Raw genomic sequence first — 20355 nt, 5'->3', positions numbered from 1 at the left:
AAGCCAGAGAAAATACTTTCAATATAATTTTAATACTTTTAACATAAGGCCTGCTTTAATCAATTAAGATTAACTTTTTAAATACAACATCAGTACTTACTGGAAGGAATGTTAAGATTAAACTCAGCAGAAAAGTTTGTGCTCATAGTTTTTCCCTCTCTGGATGTTACAAAAAAAAGTTGCACACTTCCCTTTTTGCTCTGGCAGTGACTGCTGTAGTTATTATTTTCCTCCCTCTGATGCTGATGCCAGTTGAGCATGGAAAGACACACAAAAGGAGAAAAGTCACAGGGAAAACTGACAGGAGGAAAGGCTTTTGGAGTCAAAGTTGCCTTACATCATTTAAAGTTGCTAGGATTAGTTCATTTGAACTCCTATGGAGTTGGGACGTGGTGTTTGGAGATAAATCCAGCTTTTCTTCAGTGTGGTAATTCATCCACTATGACAAAGTTTCCACCAGGATGAATTTGAGTTTAGCTTTAGGCTCTCCAGTTCCTGTTGCTGAATGCCAGCACAGAGTGCTGCTCTGTGCAAGCCTCTGTGTTTCCTGAGCACTCAAGAAGGCAGGTCAGCACTCAAGCTGAACCCTCCCAAAATACTGCAGAGACCCCTTTCTGGGATACAGAAGAAATTAAACACATGCAGCCTAGGGCAATTAAAAATAATGTGAAGTGGGGTTTTTCTGTGCAAACAACTGACTATTCAGATGGAAAAGCCTCATTAAGGAATATAAAACTTACAACCAACTGGATCCACATAATTAATCAGATCTGAAGAAGTGAAGACAGTCCTGAGATAAGTTTTCTGTATAGTTCCCTTCTGATGTGGAACTGTGATAAAGCACTTGGAGTGAATCATCTTCTCATTCCCAGAGCCAGATAATGGGACATACACAAGTATCTATTTTCACCCAGTTACCAGCTGCAAAGCCAATAAATGTTTGATGCATTCCTCATCCCCTTTCCTGGAGTTTGGGTCTTTTAGGAATGGGGCAGGTTTGTAAGCTATGGAAACAGCAGGTGGGGGTGGCAAGAGGAAACATCATGTAAGTGTAAAACTTGTCTGCTAAAACCCATGCAGGCACACCTGATCTGGGCTGAAAGACAAAGGACAGCATTTAATCAGGCTGGACTTGAACCTGTGTCTGGGCTGAGCTACACAAGGCTCCCAAGCCTTACTCTTCCTCTCAGTGATCTAAAAGATAAACTGTGCTACCCTATAGACTGTTCTTTATATCAAGAATGTGGATTTCCCGTGACCTCAGTGTTGTCTTTATGTGACTTCTGGATGTGTAGGTTCAGAGTTTAGCCAGTGAAGAGGGCTAGTGTGTCACTGTAGCTGAGAAATAACACCTGTCCCACCAGGGCCAATGAGATATTTGCCATTTTGCTTAACAGGGACCAGGATTTCAGGCAGAGTGCTTAAGAAAGCAGGCAGTAAGTTGGAAGATGGAAAAGTGTGATCTGGACAGCCCAGGCTTTACCTGTCTATTGGCAAAAAAAGAAAGCTGTAGTTCCTGTGTTACAACCATATCTAAAACTGCTAAGCTCTGTGGGCAGAAACTGTGCTGTCCTTTATCTCATGAAACCCCAAGGTCTTCCTCTTTCTCCCAACAACTATGCAGATCCTGCAGTTTTCATATGGAGAGAGAAGTCCATGCCACACTTTGATGCTATGGTCACCAGCTGTACCACATTTGCAGTGGCCCTCAGATGAAAATATCACTACAGGTTCTGATAAGACCCAGCTGTGTTCAGCTGTCACTGAAGTGGTGACACTCTACACCCATCTGTGTGTGTTTCCAGCATCCAGCACACTCAGACCCACTTTCCCCAAATCCCTGGGATGAAAACCTATTAGCAGTAAGCAAGTCAGAACCAGGCAGGAGAACTGCCAGGGGCCCTTCTCAAACATCTCACACACATCTACATCCAGGAAACATTTCTTCCAACCATGACACACATCACTAGCTAAGCCAACAGGGAACTCCCTCCTGACTATCTTGTTGTTTCTTACTTTCAGCATCTACTCCATCATCTCCCATTAACTTCTTTACAGCAATTAATGCACAAAAATACATTTTGGCACCAGTTCTGATGTTTTAATTGTCCAAAGTTCAGATGAAATTCAGGAGCACCTTCACAGCCTGCAGGATCCGGTGCTGTGCTCCCAGCATTTTCCCTGTCCATATTGTGTCAGATGAAAGAAACCAAGAGTCTCACCACTGCTTGCATTTCTTATCAGCTGGTTCACTTTTTTTTTCCTGTAGGCTGAGCTTCTCCTCATGGTTTTCCACCTCAAGTGCAGTGTTACACTCACATGGTCACACAGTTCTCAAGTGATGGTGAACCCAAGCATGGCCAGCTTGGTGTCCAGACAGTGAAATCCTGAATCCATCCACACCCTGCTGAGTCAGCACTGCTGCATCCCAAAGAAGCCCCTCACCAAACTCAACTCTGATGTCAACTGGGGCCTCTGGGCCTTTTCATAAGACAAATATTTCCCCATGTAAGATCTGCTGGGACCACAGATGAAGGTGGACTGCATTAGGCATCTGTTTTCCTTTGCAACCAAGCTGTTTTGAAATCACTTAACATTTTTCACAGAAGCATTAGTATGTTACCATCAGCTTCAATGGGAATTTCTATGCCAGAGCAACAGATGAGGCAGTCCACCACTCTGCCCCTCCCCTTTTTATTTTTTTAAATTGTACAGTACACACAAATATTAACATATCATCCTGATAAAGCTTTGTTTACTGGCATGGTGCCAGCCCCTCTGCAGTGCCTCCTGCTTGGCAGCCTAATCTCCTGAAGTTTGAGGGATGCAGTCCAAATCTCTTAGCAACACTAAATCTCATTCAATTAACTTTGTTGGGGGACAGAATCATTTTGTTACTGCTGCTTGCCAGTCTGCCATATCCAATGTGCCATCCAGCAGTTAGGCCATGCAGCCTTTGGACGTGGCAAGGAGGCACAGCACACCCCAGCACAGCAGCTCTGGCCACACTGGCCATCCTGAGCTGCAAAGCAGCCCATTAGCCAAAAACTCCAAGTCCTCAGAAAGGTCTTCAGTGGCAACAGATCCAAGCCATGGCCTGGGTTTTAACGGCTTCTATTGATGCCACTTGTGATCTGCATCCAGCACAGACTCCTGCTCCGAGCACCACTGCTCCCCCTTGGGATTCACACGTGTGTTGGGTTGATGTGGCCAGAAATGTGCATTCTGTCACCATCTGTTGAAGCTCATGGGGCAGTGACCCTTATCTCTGTGACACATACTATCTGCTAATGGGCCATCTTTGGGACAGGGTGAGGCAATCATCTTTATCTTTTCCACAGCCCATCCTCCCTCCAGCAAGATATCATCTGCTGCTGGGCCATTCAGTCCCACTGTGTGACTGATAAAATTACATCATCCCATGGGAGATGCTCCAGCCAGAGGGAGGAGCCAAGCCTTTCCTACCTAGATAAAAACAGATTTTGGACAGCGAGATACCTTATTTCCACTGGATTCCAGAGGAGAAGCTGGATGCTTCCACATCATCTCCGGACCTTCAGAGGAAAACTACACCTTCTACAGGAGCACTGCTTCAGCTGAACCACACCTGCCACTGCAGGAGGACTGTAGCCATCATTTAATGGGACTGCTGCCAACACCCTGACTGACTGACAGGGCGTCAGGTTGTATTCTGACTGTCAGTGTTTTGGGATTGTTCTTTGTAATACTGCATTTCTATTTTTAATTTTCCTAGTAAAGAACTGTTATTCCTAATTCCCCTATCTTTGCCTGAGAGCCCCTTAATTTCAAAATTATAATAATTTGGAGGGAGGGAGTTTACATTCTCCATTTCAAAGAGAGACTTCTGCCTTTCTTAGCAGACACCTGTCCTTCAAACCAGGACAGAGCATCACTGTTCCCTCTTGGGATTCAAGGGCATCGCTGGCCTGAGAGATGCTGGGGCAGCAGCCACCAAAGAGATGTCCCAACCCAGCACAGCCCTGCACTGGGGCTGGCAAGTGCCATACACTAAGTGTATGAATACACATCTCCTTCTGGCCCTGCTCTATGAATAAAGGTCCAAGACATGGCTTCCAAGGGATGTTCTTTTGTACCTATAGAAAAGCAGGGAAATGTATGGGGATGTCTTGCAAGTCCCCAGAGAACAAGAAAATGAAACTACTTCTAATCTCAGCTAGAAGCTGCTGGGTGCTGTATCCTGTGGGGAATGGTGGGTTAACATCATAGGCCTCTCCTATGTGTGATTTTACACAGTATTTATGCTTAACTACAACACGTGAATCTTTAATTACAAATCTAAGACATTAAAGGGAAATTAGCTTAGTTTAAAATAATTTTCTTTCCACAACTAGTCAAAAACAACCAAAAAAGCAGTAATTTGATTCCACCACACAGCAGGTGGCATTATATCCTTCATTAAATCATACAGATATGACTAATATTAATCTTCATTTGTACCACTATGCATCAAATTTGGTATCCACCACATCATCCTTCGCATACTAATTATTTTTAAATGTATTTCATTAATGTGTTGAGACATAAGTAAAAGCAGTGATAAGGACCTGGACAGGAATTAACCCCTTTCCCAGCTCCCCTCCAGACAACAGATCCCAGCATTTCTCTGAAAGGTCTGCACCAATATTAGAGCTTTAAGGAAAACATATAAAAAACCCGCATTTATTTTTCCTTCTATTACTGACTTCCAAAAACTCTTGCAAATAAATTCACTGTATAGGGGCAAAGGTTTCTCTTATCTTTGTCACTTTTAATATTGGGAAGAGTCTTTCTGAATGCAGATGGTAATTTAGTTCATAGGCAGCAAAATGCATGTCCATGGCTTTATAGAGATATACACCTTTATCTCTTACTCTCTTAGTGTGTCCCCCCCACCTTTTCCAAGCTTCCCCCTAAAATGCCACCCATTTATTGAAAAGCTAAATCCTATCCTGTCTGCTCAGTCCTGGATAAAACACGGTTTTTGGCAGCATGATGTTAAATTTGCATCTTGTAAGTAATGCACCCAGAGATTGAAGCAATAGTCACATTGTTTTTATAAATCAAGTTTTACATACAGTATCTTTTTTCCTCCAGACACTCTCAAAGAGCAGGAAAATCAGTATTTTACAGGGAGCATGAGTTAACCATCTCTGTTGAAAAATGTCACCATAAATTTGTCACTGGTCTAGGGTGACATTTAAGGTGGCTACTGTGACAAAATATTTTTCACTGAGAAAGCTGCCTTTTTGGGATTTTCAAGATCAGAAGAAAACATTTCCTTTTAGTTGCAGTAAATGCACATAGCCTAACCTGTAATTTTAACGTTATCCAGGAGCTAGTGCAAATCCAGCTTTCCAAAACTTAGAGGAGCTATTACTAGCATGGCCTTGCAGCAAAACAAAATCCTAGAGCTACCCAGCATACAGGGAAAATCTACGTGCTAAGAACCTAAGAGCAGGTGTCCTACTAAGAAAATGATACAAACTCTTGGTTGAGCCCCAGGAGGATAAAGACTCCAAATTGTTTCTGTAGCACTGTGATACTGCTTTTATATTCTGAGAGTGGTGTAGATGCACTTTTCTGCGAAAGCAGGAAAATTCCTACTGCCACCACTGAGATCCAGGTCAGTCTCATAAATATTTACCTCAACCTGCAGAAAGCCCAGATAAGCTTCCTCCTGGTGTCAGTGATGGGTGAGCAGTGTGCAGCTCAGCCCAGGCAGTGCCTTTAGACTCCAGGGATCTGGCTGGCCATGACTCCCCTGCATGGGGTTGCCAAAAGTCCCAGGAGCCCCAGTGTTGGCACTGATTTTTATGAATGCTTGGCCACAGCCAAAGCTGCTGGAGACCTTGTCTCCAGTTTTCTCAAGCTCTGGTTCCCCATCAATAAATTGGGATAACCATAGGGACAGATACTATGAGTGTGCTGTGAAGCTTATGAAGTTAATATTATAAGTACCTTAACACCCTGGTTTACACAGAGTTACAGAAGGATTGTTATTTTTGAGCCTGCATAGCCAAAGACCAGTAAAGTGATAACATTCACCTTCAGAAAATAGATTTTTATCTTCTCACATGAAACCTGACCAGGGTAATACTCGCTGCTCTCCTCCTGCTGTTGAAATATGTTGCCATAAGTGTTTAGTGTAACATCTGACCTGTTTCTCTTGAATCTTCCTAGATTACGGTCAAGTCATTTGCACTTCAATAGTTCAGGGGCTGTACCACAATTTCTGGGCCTGGAAAGTAGCTCAGCTGTAAAAACTTGCTGGAGGCTGTCAAATGGCATAAAGAGGTTAAACCAGGGAGTATTTTTAAAGACAGTTTTGGAAGGAGAAAATTGTTATACTTGAGTCCTTCCCTCTCTGCTCCCCTTTTGGTTGCGAGCCTTAAATCATGGAGATCTTCAAGGCTGTCTTTCCAAAACAGTTTAAAGACAAAACTACAGCAACCATTTGCCAGCTCTCTGATTCCACAGGTAAAGCAGAGTCATCAGAGCAAAGTCAAATGGCCTGATCAATAATGCACTGTGGCTGTATAGATTGCATATGTCCAGAAATGGATGGGGAGGAACAGGTGTGTGGGGACTGTCTTTTGTACCAGCTCTGCCATAAGGGACAGGGGAACCCACAGCAGCCAAGGGCTGTGTGCTCTTCCATCACACACAGGCCTTGGCACAGCAGACCCACTGTGGTCCCCTAGAAAATACCATCATGCAGAACTGCCACAATGTCTTAACACTTGAAAGTCTAATACTGTGAAATACTTCTCTGCACAATGTGCCACTTGGAACTGCATCCTTGTCCCCAGACTCCCCCACCCCTTCCCAAAACACCTCTCAGCTAATACATATAATTTAATAGCCATGTATTGTTTAAACCCTCATAAAGAGCATGAAATAAAACAGAGAAACTAGGCTGCCTGCAAACTTTCCAGGTCTCCAGAGAGATGGCAAATTGTATCACCAGTCCCTCTAGAATTGCCAAATATCCCCATCAATTCTGTTTGCACCATCAGTCTAAAGATGCTGTATTCTACTCTAAGGGACAGATAAAGACACATTCTGAAACACATTCTACAGTAGAGATAAATATACAAGCTGTCTCGGTGAATTAGTTACATGTGCAAATAGCTTCCTGAAGAGCAGGCTGTTTGACGGATAAAATCTGATCCAAAATCAGCAGGAGTCACAAAAGAAAATAAAAAATAAAAAAAATCCCCTGAACCAGGGGCTCTGAACCAGGTCTTTGGTTAATTGGAAATGGATAACATTGGATATGACACCTGCTGGGCAGTCTTTGGTCACTAATCCACTCCAGTTGTCCACAAAGCCTTGCAACTTGTCACCCTTCACGCCAGGCTCAGCAGGGAGCTGAGAGATGAATGCCTCAGACAGTCAAACCACTCACCCCAGCCCTGTTATCTTCTGGATGGGGTCGGGGCAAAGCCACAGGGGAGTCCAGGTGAAGTATGCATTGCCACTGGCCATGCAGCACCTGCCTCCAAATAGGAAGAGTTGTGTCTCCAGCACTATGGATAAACAGGGAGGAAAAAAAAACAGGACAAAAAAAGTCTTAAAAATTCAAAGAATTTCTACTTAAATACTGCCATAAACTGGTGGGAAAGACTTCTCAAAGAAAGTAACTTTCTCTATGGAAACAAATAGATGATTTCTCAAGTGGATGCCCCTGCCAAGCCCTAGCACTGAAGTCCTGTAAAAAGCTCCAGAAAGGGATTTAGCCTGGCTTTTAGGCCAGGACAAATCCCACCAGCTTGCAGCCGAGATACCACTTTTGTTAATACAGAACTTGGTCTTTATTCCTTCTGCCAAAGCACCCTGGGCTGCCTGGTCCCGCAGTGAGGTCATAACTCAGGGCTGATCACATCACAGCACGTTGCCATGGCAATGCTTGAACTGTCACAAAGGATGTGCGCCGTGATTTCACAGCAGATGGGCTGTGAGGGAGGAAGCCCTCATTTAAATTTTAAAAATTGCTTTAGTAATTAGCAAGAGCAATAGAAAAAAATAAAAAAAAAAACATTGAAAAGAGAAGAAAAATCCCCAAACTGTCACTCTCAGCAAAGGTTATAGCATTCACGTGGGATCTGCTGGCCATCCACAAGAAAGGCCAAGCTGCTGCTCCAAGTTCACCGAGCTTGTCAGGTCACTGATGGGTCCAACAAAGTCTGGAGCCTGCTCGGCTCAGGAGGCCCAGGGCAGTGGTGGGTGAGCAAAGCCCAGTGGGCTGTCAGTGCATTTCAAAGGCATCCTTCACAGGCACCTGACAGGAATGGCAGAGGGCAGGCAGAGGCTGCCAAAGGCTCTATTAAAGCACTGACTGCCTGACACAACAGGAGCTACAGTGGCCTGACTTCAGAAGTTTTTAGCAAGCAGCTGGCTCAGTTATTTCTATGGTCCTTCTCAATGAAGCACGAAGAGCACAGAGTCACACAGATGTGCTTGCATCCCTTCAGGGACAAGGTGGAGCTTTACCCCTCAAAGGTAAGAGTGAAACACCTTGGCTCAAGTTTCACTGGCCCACAGCAGCCTACACTGGCCTGGTCCTGCATCCTCAGCAACTCTTGCACAATTCCCACCTCTTGCCCTGGCCCTTGGGAACTGAAATCAACAGTGAGCACTGGAGGCAGAGCAGGTGGCGTCAAGCTTTCCAGACAGCCATGGCACAGCCCTGCTCCCTCCTGGGCTCCTCCATCCCTGGCAGAGGTGACCTTGAGGAAGCAAAGCCTCGGGTCCCCATCCCCAGAGCTCACTGCAGGGACGCCGCCGTCCCCTGGCTCACACAGACGCTCTCTTCCACATGACAGCAGCTCAGCAACCTCAAGGCAGAATTAAATCTCTCTCCCTTCTGCCTGCAGCAGGCAAAGCACGTGGTGTTTCAGAGACCTTGGGCTGAGTCCTCATATTTAATGGGGAGAGCAGACTTCAATGCAGCTTGTTCCTTGTTCATTCAGTGACTAACTGTTGATCTCTCTAAGAATAAGCCAGATGGTTCCCGTGATAAGTGATCAGCTCTCCTGGAGTTTTTGAAACAGAAAAAGACAGATGCCTGCGTGCCTCTTGCCAGGACCCATCTTAAGCTCAGGCGATGAGTGCAAATTCTCAGAGAGGTTGTGTTCAAGGGATTCTCTCCATCCAGGCTTAGCAACTAATCTTCCCCATCAGCCCTTCTTCCAGGAGGGGAGGCATCTTGCCTTCTGACAGCTTCCCCCAGCTTAAGGGCACTACAAATCATAAGACCGGCCCTTTTAATTGGATCAGACTTGGATACTGTTTTCCTTTCCTGCGCATTCACATTAACATCTCATTTAGCAGACAGCACATCTGATCGGTGCTTACGACTTCAGCTTGGATTTGCACACACCGGTGATTGAGAACACTGATAGGAGCGACAAAGCATTTTAGCAAAGGAGAAATCTTGCTTTGGGAAGCTGGTTTGCTGGGGTGGGAAGAAAAACCCACCAGGCTAAAGATCTTTGTTTCTCAGCCATTGATGCGCTGACAACACCAGTCAAGCACCGCTTCCTGCCCTCAGCACAGACATCAAGGACTCCACAAGAGAGGGAAAAAAGGTAGCAGTGTTTGTCTGCTGACTTCTTTTTTATTTGTTTTTACCTTAATTTCTCCTTCTGATTGTATAAGAAGCCTAATTGCACTACTGAGCTAGCATTAAAAACAGAGAGCCAGCAGATCGCTGTGCCCATGCAGGGTTAGGAGAATGGGGTGGAAAAGGAGATTGGGAGCAAGGTGTAAAATTAGCGACAGAAGCTAAGTTTGGTTCTTCCCAAAACCAGCTCCAAGGCAATAGCTTGGCCCACCAGCCAAGGGCCCTGGGAGAAGAAAACACATCCATTCCAAAGCTCAGCCTATCTGTTCGCCGCTAAGTCTTGCAGGCAAAACTCCACTTGATCTCACAGAGTTAGGTCAGCATAAAAAGGAGAAACATGTAGCCATGTAGAAAACACTTCTTTTATTTGCAAACCTCTGCTCTGGCTCTCAGAGGATGTACATTCCCTTTTAGGATATTTATGCAGTATCTCCAGAGTGAAAGTCAGAGCTGCACCCCTAAGACAGAGAATTAGATCTGTAATGCTGATTCAGCCTGCAATTTCACAGGATTAAACAGTCAGAAAAAAAACATTAAGCTGAGAAATACTGAAATGTATGTGGCAATACATATGTCAGACACTCATATTCACACCATAAGAAAACTACAAATCAGTACACAGTTCATTATGTCTGACCAAAGGCATTATTTCACAGACGAGACTGCAACTTTATCTGAGGGCTTTATGGAGCAGATGTCACTTTAAACCCAGAGACAGTGCACAGAAGCAACAGAGAGGGCACTAGATTTAAAGCAAGGAAGTACTCTGCCCTCACTTTCCTGGGAAATTGTGCATGCATGTTCACTGAGCTTTTTAATCAGTGTGGCTTTCATTGTGTTATTAATTAAAAAGAGAGGCCTTATGCAAAAGAAATTTAAAATTGCAAATTTCCTTTTGCATATTCTGCAAAAGCAATTTCCATTTTGCTATGTTACCCTGCATCACGTTAATGTTAGGTTTTTATAAATGAATGCTGAGACTTAGTAACAGTATTCGAATTGCATTCATCACTGATACTTTTTTTATTGCATGATTTCCCAAGGAATCAAGGCTTTTGTAATTATAAACTCTAATCTTAAACACCGTTCTCCCATCCCTCAGTAAACCTTTGATCATTTCACTTAACTTCAATTAAATTTGACAGAATTTGACAGATCAACTACAAGTTTCCTAAAAGACAGCATCCAGGTAGAGATGCCACACAGCCTGTTTGTCCCACTGCTCAAGATTCAGAGGAGGAATTTGATGACCAAGTAAAAAAACATTCACAAAACCAATCTCTGTGCACTATATTTTGTATCCCCGTGTGGGAAAAAGCCAAGTCAGACACAAGCAGGTTTTGTTAGGGTTAGATGTGACACAGTGTGAGCAGCTTCTCTAGCAGTAACATCAAATATACAGCTGCTCAAAAAGTTGCCCTTAGTTTATTCATTTAGGATAGTAATAACAGTTGCTCCAATTTTAAACCCACATCCTCTTTATCTTAAATACAGTGAATTACGTCTAGTTTTTAATGACCTTCCAGTTCCTAATTTGTGTAGCACCATTTTTGGGGAAGGCAGCTAAGCCCCACTGCGGGCCTTACTTGGTGCAGGGATCTTACTGGCCTCAGGTGAGAACTGCCTTTGTTACAATCTTAAGGCTTAAGGTCTGAAATCCTGCACATAACTCCCACTGACAGCCCTTCTTTGCACTTGAAAGGCATCATTAGCTGCCATATCACCTAATCAGTCAAAGAACCTTCTGCATTTGGAAATGCAAAAAAAGCTAAACAGGCCTTAAAGTACCTGTCAATTAGGACAACAGCAAGCAGATGATTTTCCACCTGCTTTTCCATTGATCTGCCCCATCAAGAACATTTTATACTCAAAAGTATAGTAGTCTTACTAAAAACACTTAGGCTTGTCTCTTTTTCTAGATCGCAGAAAAAGAATTTAAGACTGGGGGAAAATCTTTGCACCCTAAAACAACTTTTTTTCCACCCGAGTATTCAAAAATCAGAAATATTTTCTGGGCTGGAGAGCTACTGAAGTTAAACAAAATATATTCAGTAATATTTAAAAGAGAAAGAAATTTCCATTGAAAAAATATCGGGACGAACACCAGAGTTTGATGAGCATCAGCAAGCTTTAAAGGGCATCTTAAAGCAGAGGGGATGCCCAAGCTTGTCCCTGCCTAACAGCTTCCATCTGGAAAGCAAAGTTAGCAGGAATCTCGGGGCTAGTGGCAGCAAGGAAGGAATCCATCCTGTTATCAAATACTTACAGAGAGTGACTATACTCAGTCAGGCAGTCAAAAACACGCCTACTCAGATAAGGGTATCCCTGCAAAGAAATCTCTTGACACTGCTTTGACATATTTACGTTCTTCTGCGATTATTCAGTTGCAATAACTTAGAGCTCCTCGTCTGACACTCAAACACGAGCCAGTCCCCAGTCCCCAGCCCTAGATGGGGAAGGGAACAAAGCGATGCCCAGCCAAGTTACAGCCGGGCTAAAGGTTGCAGCCCGGCCGCCCCGCTGCTGACACGGGGCAGGGTGAGAGCCGAAGCAAGCTGCGATTTAAAGCCTGTGGAGCACAAAGTATACAATTAAAAGATTAATCTAATGCGATCTAATCAAAGATACCACATCTAGATAGCACATCTGTGAAGTTACACTGAGATTATGCTACTCTTAAGTCTTTTTAGCCTGGACTTGTTGGAAGATCTGCTATCTAGTAGCAAGATGCAATCGGTAAATTATTTCTTTTAATTAATTCATTTAAGTAAACAGAAAATAGCCTGGGTCCTCTCTATCTACATCTCTTTGGAAGAAAGGCAAAGAGTTCAACTGCGTTTTTAAACTGGGGAAAGAATTCCTGCGTTGCAGCAGAGGAGCAGATTGCGGTAGCATCCCTTGGAAATACACACCACCTTCTTCAAAGCAACAAAAAAACACCGCCTGAAGCCCACCCAAAACACTGTGGCTTGGAAAACCTCTATCACAAGCCGAAGATGAAGAAGTGCCTCCCACCTCCCCAGGTAATGTGTCCCGGTTCCGAGGGGCAGTCTCACGAACGGACAGCCCCATCCAGACCCGCGGATCCCGCCGCCCTGCCTAAGCGGGGTCAGCCCCGCCGCCTCTCCAGCAGGGATGCGATGCGAGATGCTGGTCCCGTCCCCCCGTCCTAGGAGGAGCCGCTGCCATCCCCCACGGGGAGGGGCAGCCCACGGGACACCGCTCCGAGGGTCCTCGCTCCCAGCCCTCTACCAAGGGTCCACAGCCCCCTCGGCTCGCACCGCCCGGGGCCGGGCAGAGGTTCCGCCGCTGCGAGCCCCGGCTGCACCTGGACGATCGGGAGGGTCCGCGTGGTTCCGCCCGTGCAGCGGGACGGGGAGCGGCGATGCTCGGCCGGGCCGGGCAGGGGCCGGCGGTGCCAGCACGGGGCAGCAGAGCCCCCGCTCGGGGCAGGGGCAGGGGCGGGGGTCGGGCAGAAGTGGCGGGGCCGAGCCCGGGAGGCGCGGCCGGGCGGGCGGTGGGGGCGGCGCGGCCCCGCGCGCAACTTTGCGCCGCGCCGAGGGACCCCGGCGGCCGCGCCGGCGGTGGTATCGTATGCAAATACGCAGGCTGACGTCAGAGATCATGTGGGGTTTGGCGTAGATCCCCGCCGATCGAGGGCTCTTTTTTTTTTTTTTCCTCCCTTTTTTTTTTTCCCTTTTTTTTTTCTCCCCCCCTTTTTTTTTTTTAATTTTTTTTTTTTTTTTCCGCGGCGGGGCCGGGCCGGTGCGTGCGCGCGTGGCGGGGCGCGCGTGTTCCCCGCGGGCCGGCGCGGCGGGGGCGGGGGGCGCGGGGTCCCGCGGCCGCGGGCGGCGCACGGAGCGGGGCGGCGCGGCGCGGAGCCCCGGTGCCGCTCCGCCCGGGACAGTCGGTGCCGCCGCCCTGGGCGCAGGTAGGAAACTTCCCAGGCGGGGCCCCCTCCCCCGGTGCGCGGCGCTCCCCGGCCGCCCCCTCCCCGCGCACGGACGCTCGCCGCCGCTCCCGCCCCGGCCGCTCCCGCCCAACTTTTCCTCCCGCTGGAAACTGTCCGGTCCCCGGACTCCGGCGGGGGCCGGGAGGTGGGGGGGAGGCCGGGGGAGAGCGCCGGGGTGGGAGCCGGGAGGGTTGTTCGGGGTGGGCTCCTAATTATTTTAGCTCCGTTTCTCATTTTTGGCCATGCAGCCTCCCTCCCCTCGCCCCTCTCCCGCTGCCCGCCGCCTCCCGATCGCAAGTTTGTGTGAAGGGGGAAAAGCAGGAGGGGTGTGGGGGGGGGAAACATGTCTACGTTTGTCTATGTCGACATCAGCAACACAAAATATGGCGTCCGCTTTCGACAGGGCGTTACGTAGAGGCGAGCGGGGGATTTTGTCAGCGCGGTCCGTGCCGAGGAGCCGCGGTCCGGGCCGGGGGCAGAGCCGCCCGGGGCGCGGGAGGGGCCCGGCGCCGCCGCGCGTGGCTCCGCGCCCGCGGCCGCACTTGGCACCGCTTTCTCCTGCTTTAATTTTTGATGGGTTTTTTTCCTTCCTCCTGCTCTCCCTCCCCTGTTTTTTAGCCCCCCTCCCACCCGTGACGCCGTGGCCGTGGCGCGGGGCTCGCTGCCGGTAACTGCGGGCAGCGGCGAGGCGGAGCGGCGGCACCGAGCCGGGACCGCGGCGGGGCACAGCCGGACTCCATCCCTCCTCCACCCCCGGTGAAAGGCTCTGCCTTCCCGTGGCATTTTGATTTTCCCCGGAAAAGGGAGATTTGGGGAAATTCGGGCTTTGGCACGTTGCACTCTGTTTGTTTGTTTTTTTAAATGAAGGGTGACTTTCCCGTTTGTTTTAGCCGGTTTCCAAAGACAGGATCACAGAATCTCTCTCTCCCTCTGGGATGAAAGCGACAGGGAAGGATACTGGTTCCCCCGCCCCCCCGTGTTTGCTAGGAATATAACTTGGAAAGGATACAGGGATGTACCTGTCTGACTTTGGGTATCCGTATACCCTGCACTTTTGTTCGTTCGGAGCCTGGGAATTCCTCCTGCGGGAGACGCCGGGGAGGCGGGGCATGGCTCTGATTTCCTCCCCCCGGCTGCCCAGGCACCTCTCGGATGGCGGCTCCCCATCCTTGCTCGGGGCAGGTGCTCCTGTGAACTTGCGAGGCTCCTGCCGTGCAGGGGAGCGCAGCAAAAGTTTTGGGTTGGAAAGTGTAGAGCAGAAGGGGAGAAAATATCCAGAGAAGTAGGAATGGGAGGGCAGAGGAGGACTCTTGGCTGGGTGGGAAGGGGGCCTGGCGGTCAGGACTGCTGGGCATCGGCAGCTGCTGCCCGCAGGGTCCCGGAGCGGCAGCGCGGGGAGCGGGGGGTGAGCGAGCATTGCCGGGGGGTGCGCAGGGCATCTCCTGCATCTCCTGCATCTCCTGCATCTCCTGCAGAGCTGCAGGGTCACAGCCCAGCGCTGGCAATGCCTTCATTTCTCTACTACAGATTAAACTTCCTGCGGGGTTTTTCTCTCCTGGCCGGGGCTGGGTGTTGGAGGCACGGATGTAACTAGAGCAGGTCTGGTGTCTCCGGCGTGCAGCCTTACTGGGAAATGGCATTGAGTTAAGAGTGGTGTGTGCTGCCGTGGATTTATTAGACCAGATGAGCAATATTATTGTTTAAGAGGTATCTGTGACCAGAGTGCTTTGCCAGCATAATGTATCTCTCTAGCAGTGAAGCCTTAATAATGCAGATGTGACTTCAGTATGTTGTATGAACTCAGCAGCTCTTTGAAACTGAATTGCACATTGATTGCTGGATCAGGGAAAGCAAGGTACTGGCCTTCAATTGGGAAGAATATAAATGCTAAGAGTTGGCTGGTCCATATTTTGTTTTGTCCCCACGTGTTTTTATGTCCATATGTGTTTCTATCTCCTCAGGCTTCTACAGAACACAATGGCCAAGAGCTCTCCCGTGTTTGTCCTCTCTTGTATCCCTGATCAACTCAGTGCCAGAAAGTGTGGATAGGTGTTTATAGCTCAGTCATCAGCCCAAAGACCTTGTGATTACTCACCTTTGTAAAATGACGTTTTTCCTGCCTGTCCACCCCAAGAGTTCAGCTGTCAGAGTTTCGTCACACAGGACATTTCCTGCTGTTGGTGTTTGAAAGTACAACACTCCTTCCCATTGCTTTCAAAATTCCACTTGTTTTTTCTTTTTTCCTTTTTACTCTGGTTACAATCAGCAATTTCTAGTCAGTATCTGTAAAATTAATAATCCATTATATGAAAAACCCAAGTTTGTAGTGTCACATTTGTGTTTTTTCTTGTGGGGAGGGGAAAGTTTTATTGTGTTTTTATTAGAAGTCAAAAAAAGCCAACATTAAATAGGGTAAGGTTGCTGGCTTCTTTTTGCATTTCCAAACCAGTTTCAAACTGCTCCAGGCTGGAATGAGAACACAGCAGGTTTTGCTCATCCTCCTAAAAGACAAAGATTTTAATGCCAGACATGACATCACTGTATTTGCATGTGTGACATCTTCAGGTTGTATTTCTTCTTGTTTTGCCCTAACTTGGCTGATCCTCGGAAATACTATTTGGAGTCTCTTCTGGTTAGGATGTTTCAATCCATGTATAAATTATTTTTCTTTGTGTCCGCTTAAGGAATGGAAACATCCACTGAAAATAAATAGAAGGAGGATTTTAATTAGAATTTGTTCCGAAACATGCAGTGTCACAGCTGAATTCCCTGAGATTTCAGCATGGCTGTCAGGTAAAATTGCATTTACATTTTGCATGGAGTGTAATTGTAGTTTGACTTTCTTTTAAGTGTGAGGGTAATTCAGCAAATGTGTTCTTTCCCCTAAAAGTTACTGCACATCTACATGACAGTATTTGTTCATACTGAAAGTAAGTAATAAACAAAAGTTGGCACTAAAATAATCTATAAAGGCTTTAACTTAAAGCCATTAAGATAATTGCTGGTCTTCTGTCAAGATGTGTTTACATATGTCACATCAGCTGGAACTAATATTTGTGGTTAGATTTTTAACAACTCTTCTAAAATAGATCTGTATCTTTATGGGATGTAATGATACAGGTTTTTTTTTCTGAAGAGCTGAAAGAGCTATTGATTTCCAGAATTACTAAAATACTTTTCATATGGGATAACATTTGAGAGTTTGGTTTGTGCAGGTGTAGCAAAATGGAAATAAAATAAGTTGGGTGCTTGGAAGATGAAGGGAAGAGTGTTCAATCCCAGCCTTGCCTTTCAGAGACAGTTCAGAAATCACCAAGCCAGCCCTCTCCCCAAAACTGCCATGTCTTTGCAAGGCAGAAGGGTTCTTTGGTTGGTTGTTGTGTTTTTAAAAATTAGCACTTAGGGTTGTTGTAAAAATGTTGGGAGTTTGAAAGTGAGGCAATGCATTTGGCAAGCTTTTTTCAGAACTGTGGGACCCCAAACTGGGTTCTAAAGCGAAAGCTGAATTTTCCATAGGCTGAGTTTATGTGGAATGCCCACTATTGTGAGTCTGCTGGTGAAACTGAGGGAGAGGTGTGAAATGATTTTGTGTATTTAGCACTGCAGAGGGCTCTGATGGTTTGGTGGTGTTAGTGAGCAGAGAGAGGACACAGGCAAGGAGAGAAGGTTTAGGTATTGGCAGCTGGGAGGGAACTTATTTATTAAAGTCATCCTGGGAGATTCTGGTAGCTGAGGAGGTGGATTATGTTGCAACATCCCCTTGAATTCATGGATGAGACTGCCTGTGCCTGGCCTGCAGTGGGCAGTGCCTGGAGAGGGGCTGGCAGTGGGGATGCTCGTGTCAGTGTTTGACAGAGGAGTGACAGGGGAGGAAGGGTTGGGGAGCAAATGGGGAAGAACGTGATCTGGAACACCTGCATGGTTGGAAATTGCACATCAGGAGTGGAGGGCTGAGCTTGCAGTGAGTTTTGACAACCTTTTGTGAGCTGGCTGGGGTCATGGGCACATGCTGGGTGCTGAAAGCAGGGCAGGACATTCAGCTTTGCTCTGAGAACAAGCCTCCCCAACACCTGCAGGTTATGTCTTCTCCAGGTTGTTGTCCAGTGGGGACCTGATCTAGCAAACTGGAGCCTGCTCAGCACTTGCTCACCTCTCAAACAATTACATTATTGGGAGGAATTTGCAGATCTCCACAGCTCCCACCTACACAGACTACATACAGGTTTAACAGGACCATGGTCCAGGCTCAGCCTTGGATTCAGTTTCTGTCTGCATGGTTCAAAAGCTCTGAAATCCTGTAGGTCTCTGTCTCATGCTGCCTTTGTCTGGGATTGCCCAGCCTGAGGGTTGAAAGGGATCTTTAAAGTTTTTCCTGATGCCCAATCTAAACCTACACTTTTTCAGTTTAAAACCATTGCTCTTTGTCCCATTGCTACAGGCTTTGGTAAAAAGTGAGACTGTGTATGTTGAATACCTCATTAGGCAGGGAACCAAGTGCTTTGGTCTGGTCAGCATCCCACAGGCACATCAGGAACTTTCTCCTTGATAGTGGGTTTATCATCCCAGTCCTGGCTCAGGATGTGACATTGGCAATCATGGCCCTTTGCTGGTGTAACAGCCCTTTGGCTCATGGCTTTTGCCAGCACAGTGCTTCAGTGGCATGTCCTGATAAAGGTCCATGGTAAAAGTTGGTGGTACAGACCTCTGATGTGAGATGTGCCCATACAGACTTGCCTGCTGTTGTGTGCTTGTTCAGCTCTCTGCTGTGGGAAACCTCTGTTGCTGCTGGAGTTAATCCCCAGTCAAGGGCAGCCCCTCCTGCAGGTACAGGCAGGGGAGGCTCTGGATCACAGGAATGGGCACAGCCTGGCAAATGCAAATGGCTCTGAGTTTCCTCAAGACTGGTATTGCCTGCTCACAGTATATTTCAGTTCACTTGGTAAACTCTTCACAGCCTGAAATTCATCTTCTTTCCTGGAAGAATGCTGTAAGATGAAAAGCAAAGCTACTTGCCTTGTGTTACTCCACTTAGCAAACCCTTAGCTTTGGCTTTGCAGAGGAACAGCGCTCTGCTTCTGTCCCTCCCTCCGTAAGGGACATGTGGAGATACAAATCTTAAGTGTTAGCTTTTAACCTGTAGCATTTTGATACTGTGATTTTCAGTGTGGCACTGGTGGAGGGGACAATTAATTTCATGTGAGCAGTGGGTTGGATGGGATGGGAACATCTTGCACTGCTTTTCATTTATTTATTGTGCCTATTAGAGGCACAAAATCTTGGATTTTCCTTCTATTCCCCTCCCCCCATTCTTCCTGTCCTGACCTTTTTTCCCCTCTTAAATACTAAATATTTTTTAAAACTTGCAGCCTCAAATTACCTGTTTATTTTGGCTTCTCTTTTGTAGTTTATTGTATGTTGTTCCCACAATTTTTAATAAGCGTTAAAACTGCATATTTCATCCACTGGAGCTTCAAACAAACAAACAAACAAACAAAAAAAAAAAAACCAAAAAACAAAAAAAAAACCCAACCAACAAACAAATGGAGAGAGATTTTCTTGCTTCTTTTGAGTCAGTGACCATAAGTAAGAAAGCCTCAGATTCAGAGTTACTTAACTCTTGTCCCGTTTGGTGAGTGGAGGAAGAAGTCCTGTGAGCAAAACTGTGTAGGGAGGAATGTGGTTCCTTTCTTTTTAAGCAGAATCTTGTTATTTGTGGTTTGTTTGGGTTTTTTTAAATACCACCCAAAAACCCCAGGTTCTGAGCTGCTGCTGAAGGCACTCTCAAAGGGATTGAATAAAATACCAGTATGCCTCAAGGACTCTGTGCCCCTTCCATTGCTTCTGATTTGTGTGTTCCCTTTTCTCACTCTAAGTTTTGGACATTTAGTTTTTACATTTCTCAACCTAATTTCATGCTTATTATTTTCAGTTACCTTATGCTGCACTTCACTTAGATAGCAAGAGTGGGAAAATACTTGTTCTTTTTCTTAAATCCTACTAGCAAGACAAAAATCCGAGAGGATACCAGTTGGAAGCAGTTAAGTTTTGGAGGGTTTCAAAGTGTGCTGGGTGGTGCCTGGGAAGTGGAGCAGGGAGGTTTTGCCTCCTCTCATGCCAGTGAAAGCCAGTATGAAGCAGACAGCAGCAGCATCTCCAAGCTTTGCTGCCGTGCTGGCAGAGCACTGCTGATTCACTTCCACATAAAATGAAGGAAAGTCCTGATGGTTCTGGCCTCAAGTGTTTCTGGGGATATTCCTTCCCCACCCCTCTTCTACCACCCACCTCAAAAGCAGATATGTCTTGTTGTGGGGTTTTTGTTGTTTTTTTTTCAGCATCCTCTTGAGCACAAACTATCAGGCTCCACAGGGAGTTTTTCCTTGTCTTTTGTCTCTCCAGAAACTGATTTATTTAAATGATATGCTGGGAGCACACTGCTGTTAAAGGCTTTGGTGCTTGTTGTCTTCCAGGCTTTGGTACTGCTTTCTTGAAAATTGTGGAAGATGGGGTTATCCCAAAGAATCCTGGTTTCCCCTGAAGCTTTTTTCTGCATTTTTCCAAAGAGATTTTTTGTTTGTTTCCATGTGATTGAAAGGCAAGGAAGTTGTTTGAGTGCTCAGCTCCCTCCCAGGGAGAGCACTTGGCTGCCTGGCTGGAAGTCCACATGGCTGTCACTGCTCCCACCCATGGGACAGTACACCAGACCCAGAGGTAGTTACAGAGTCCTTTATCACTCATGCATTACTATCTGGCATCCCCA

At 46.6% G+C, this 20355-nt stretch overlaps 1 protein-coding gene across 2 annotated transcripts in view; it reads left to right on the top strand.

Moving 5' to 3' along the window:
- The first annotated feature begins 13453 nt into the window (after window positions 1-13453).
- The window catches only part of ZHX2 (zinc fingers and homeoboxes 2), a 73501-nt gene continuing 66599 nt past the window's right edge, over window positions 13454-20355 (top strand). Inside the window, exon 1 of one of the 2 annotated variants that reach the window (XM_056485889.1) lies at window positions 13454-13577. The gene's annotated coding sequence lies outside the window, so the exon portion shown is untranslated. The remainder of the gene's footprint in view (window positions 13578-20355) is intronic. The other variant, XM_056485888.1, reaches the window with a different exon arrangement.

The sequence above is a fragment of the Oenanthe melanoleuca genome, chromosome 2 (genome assembly GCF_029582105.1).
Source record: "Oenanthe melanoleuca isolate GR-GAL-2019-014 chromosome 2, OMel1.0, whole genome shotgun sequence".
Classification (NCBI taxonomy): Eukaryota; Metazoa; Chordata; class Aves; order Passeriformes; family Muscicapidae; genus Oenanthe; species Oenanthe melanoleuca.
Note: the sequence above shows the minus strand (reverse complement) of the source record. Positions and strands in the feature narration are given on the sequence as shown.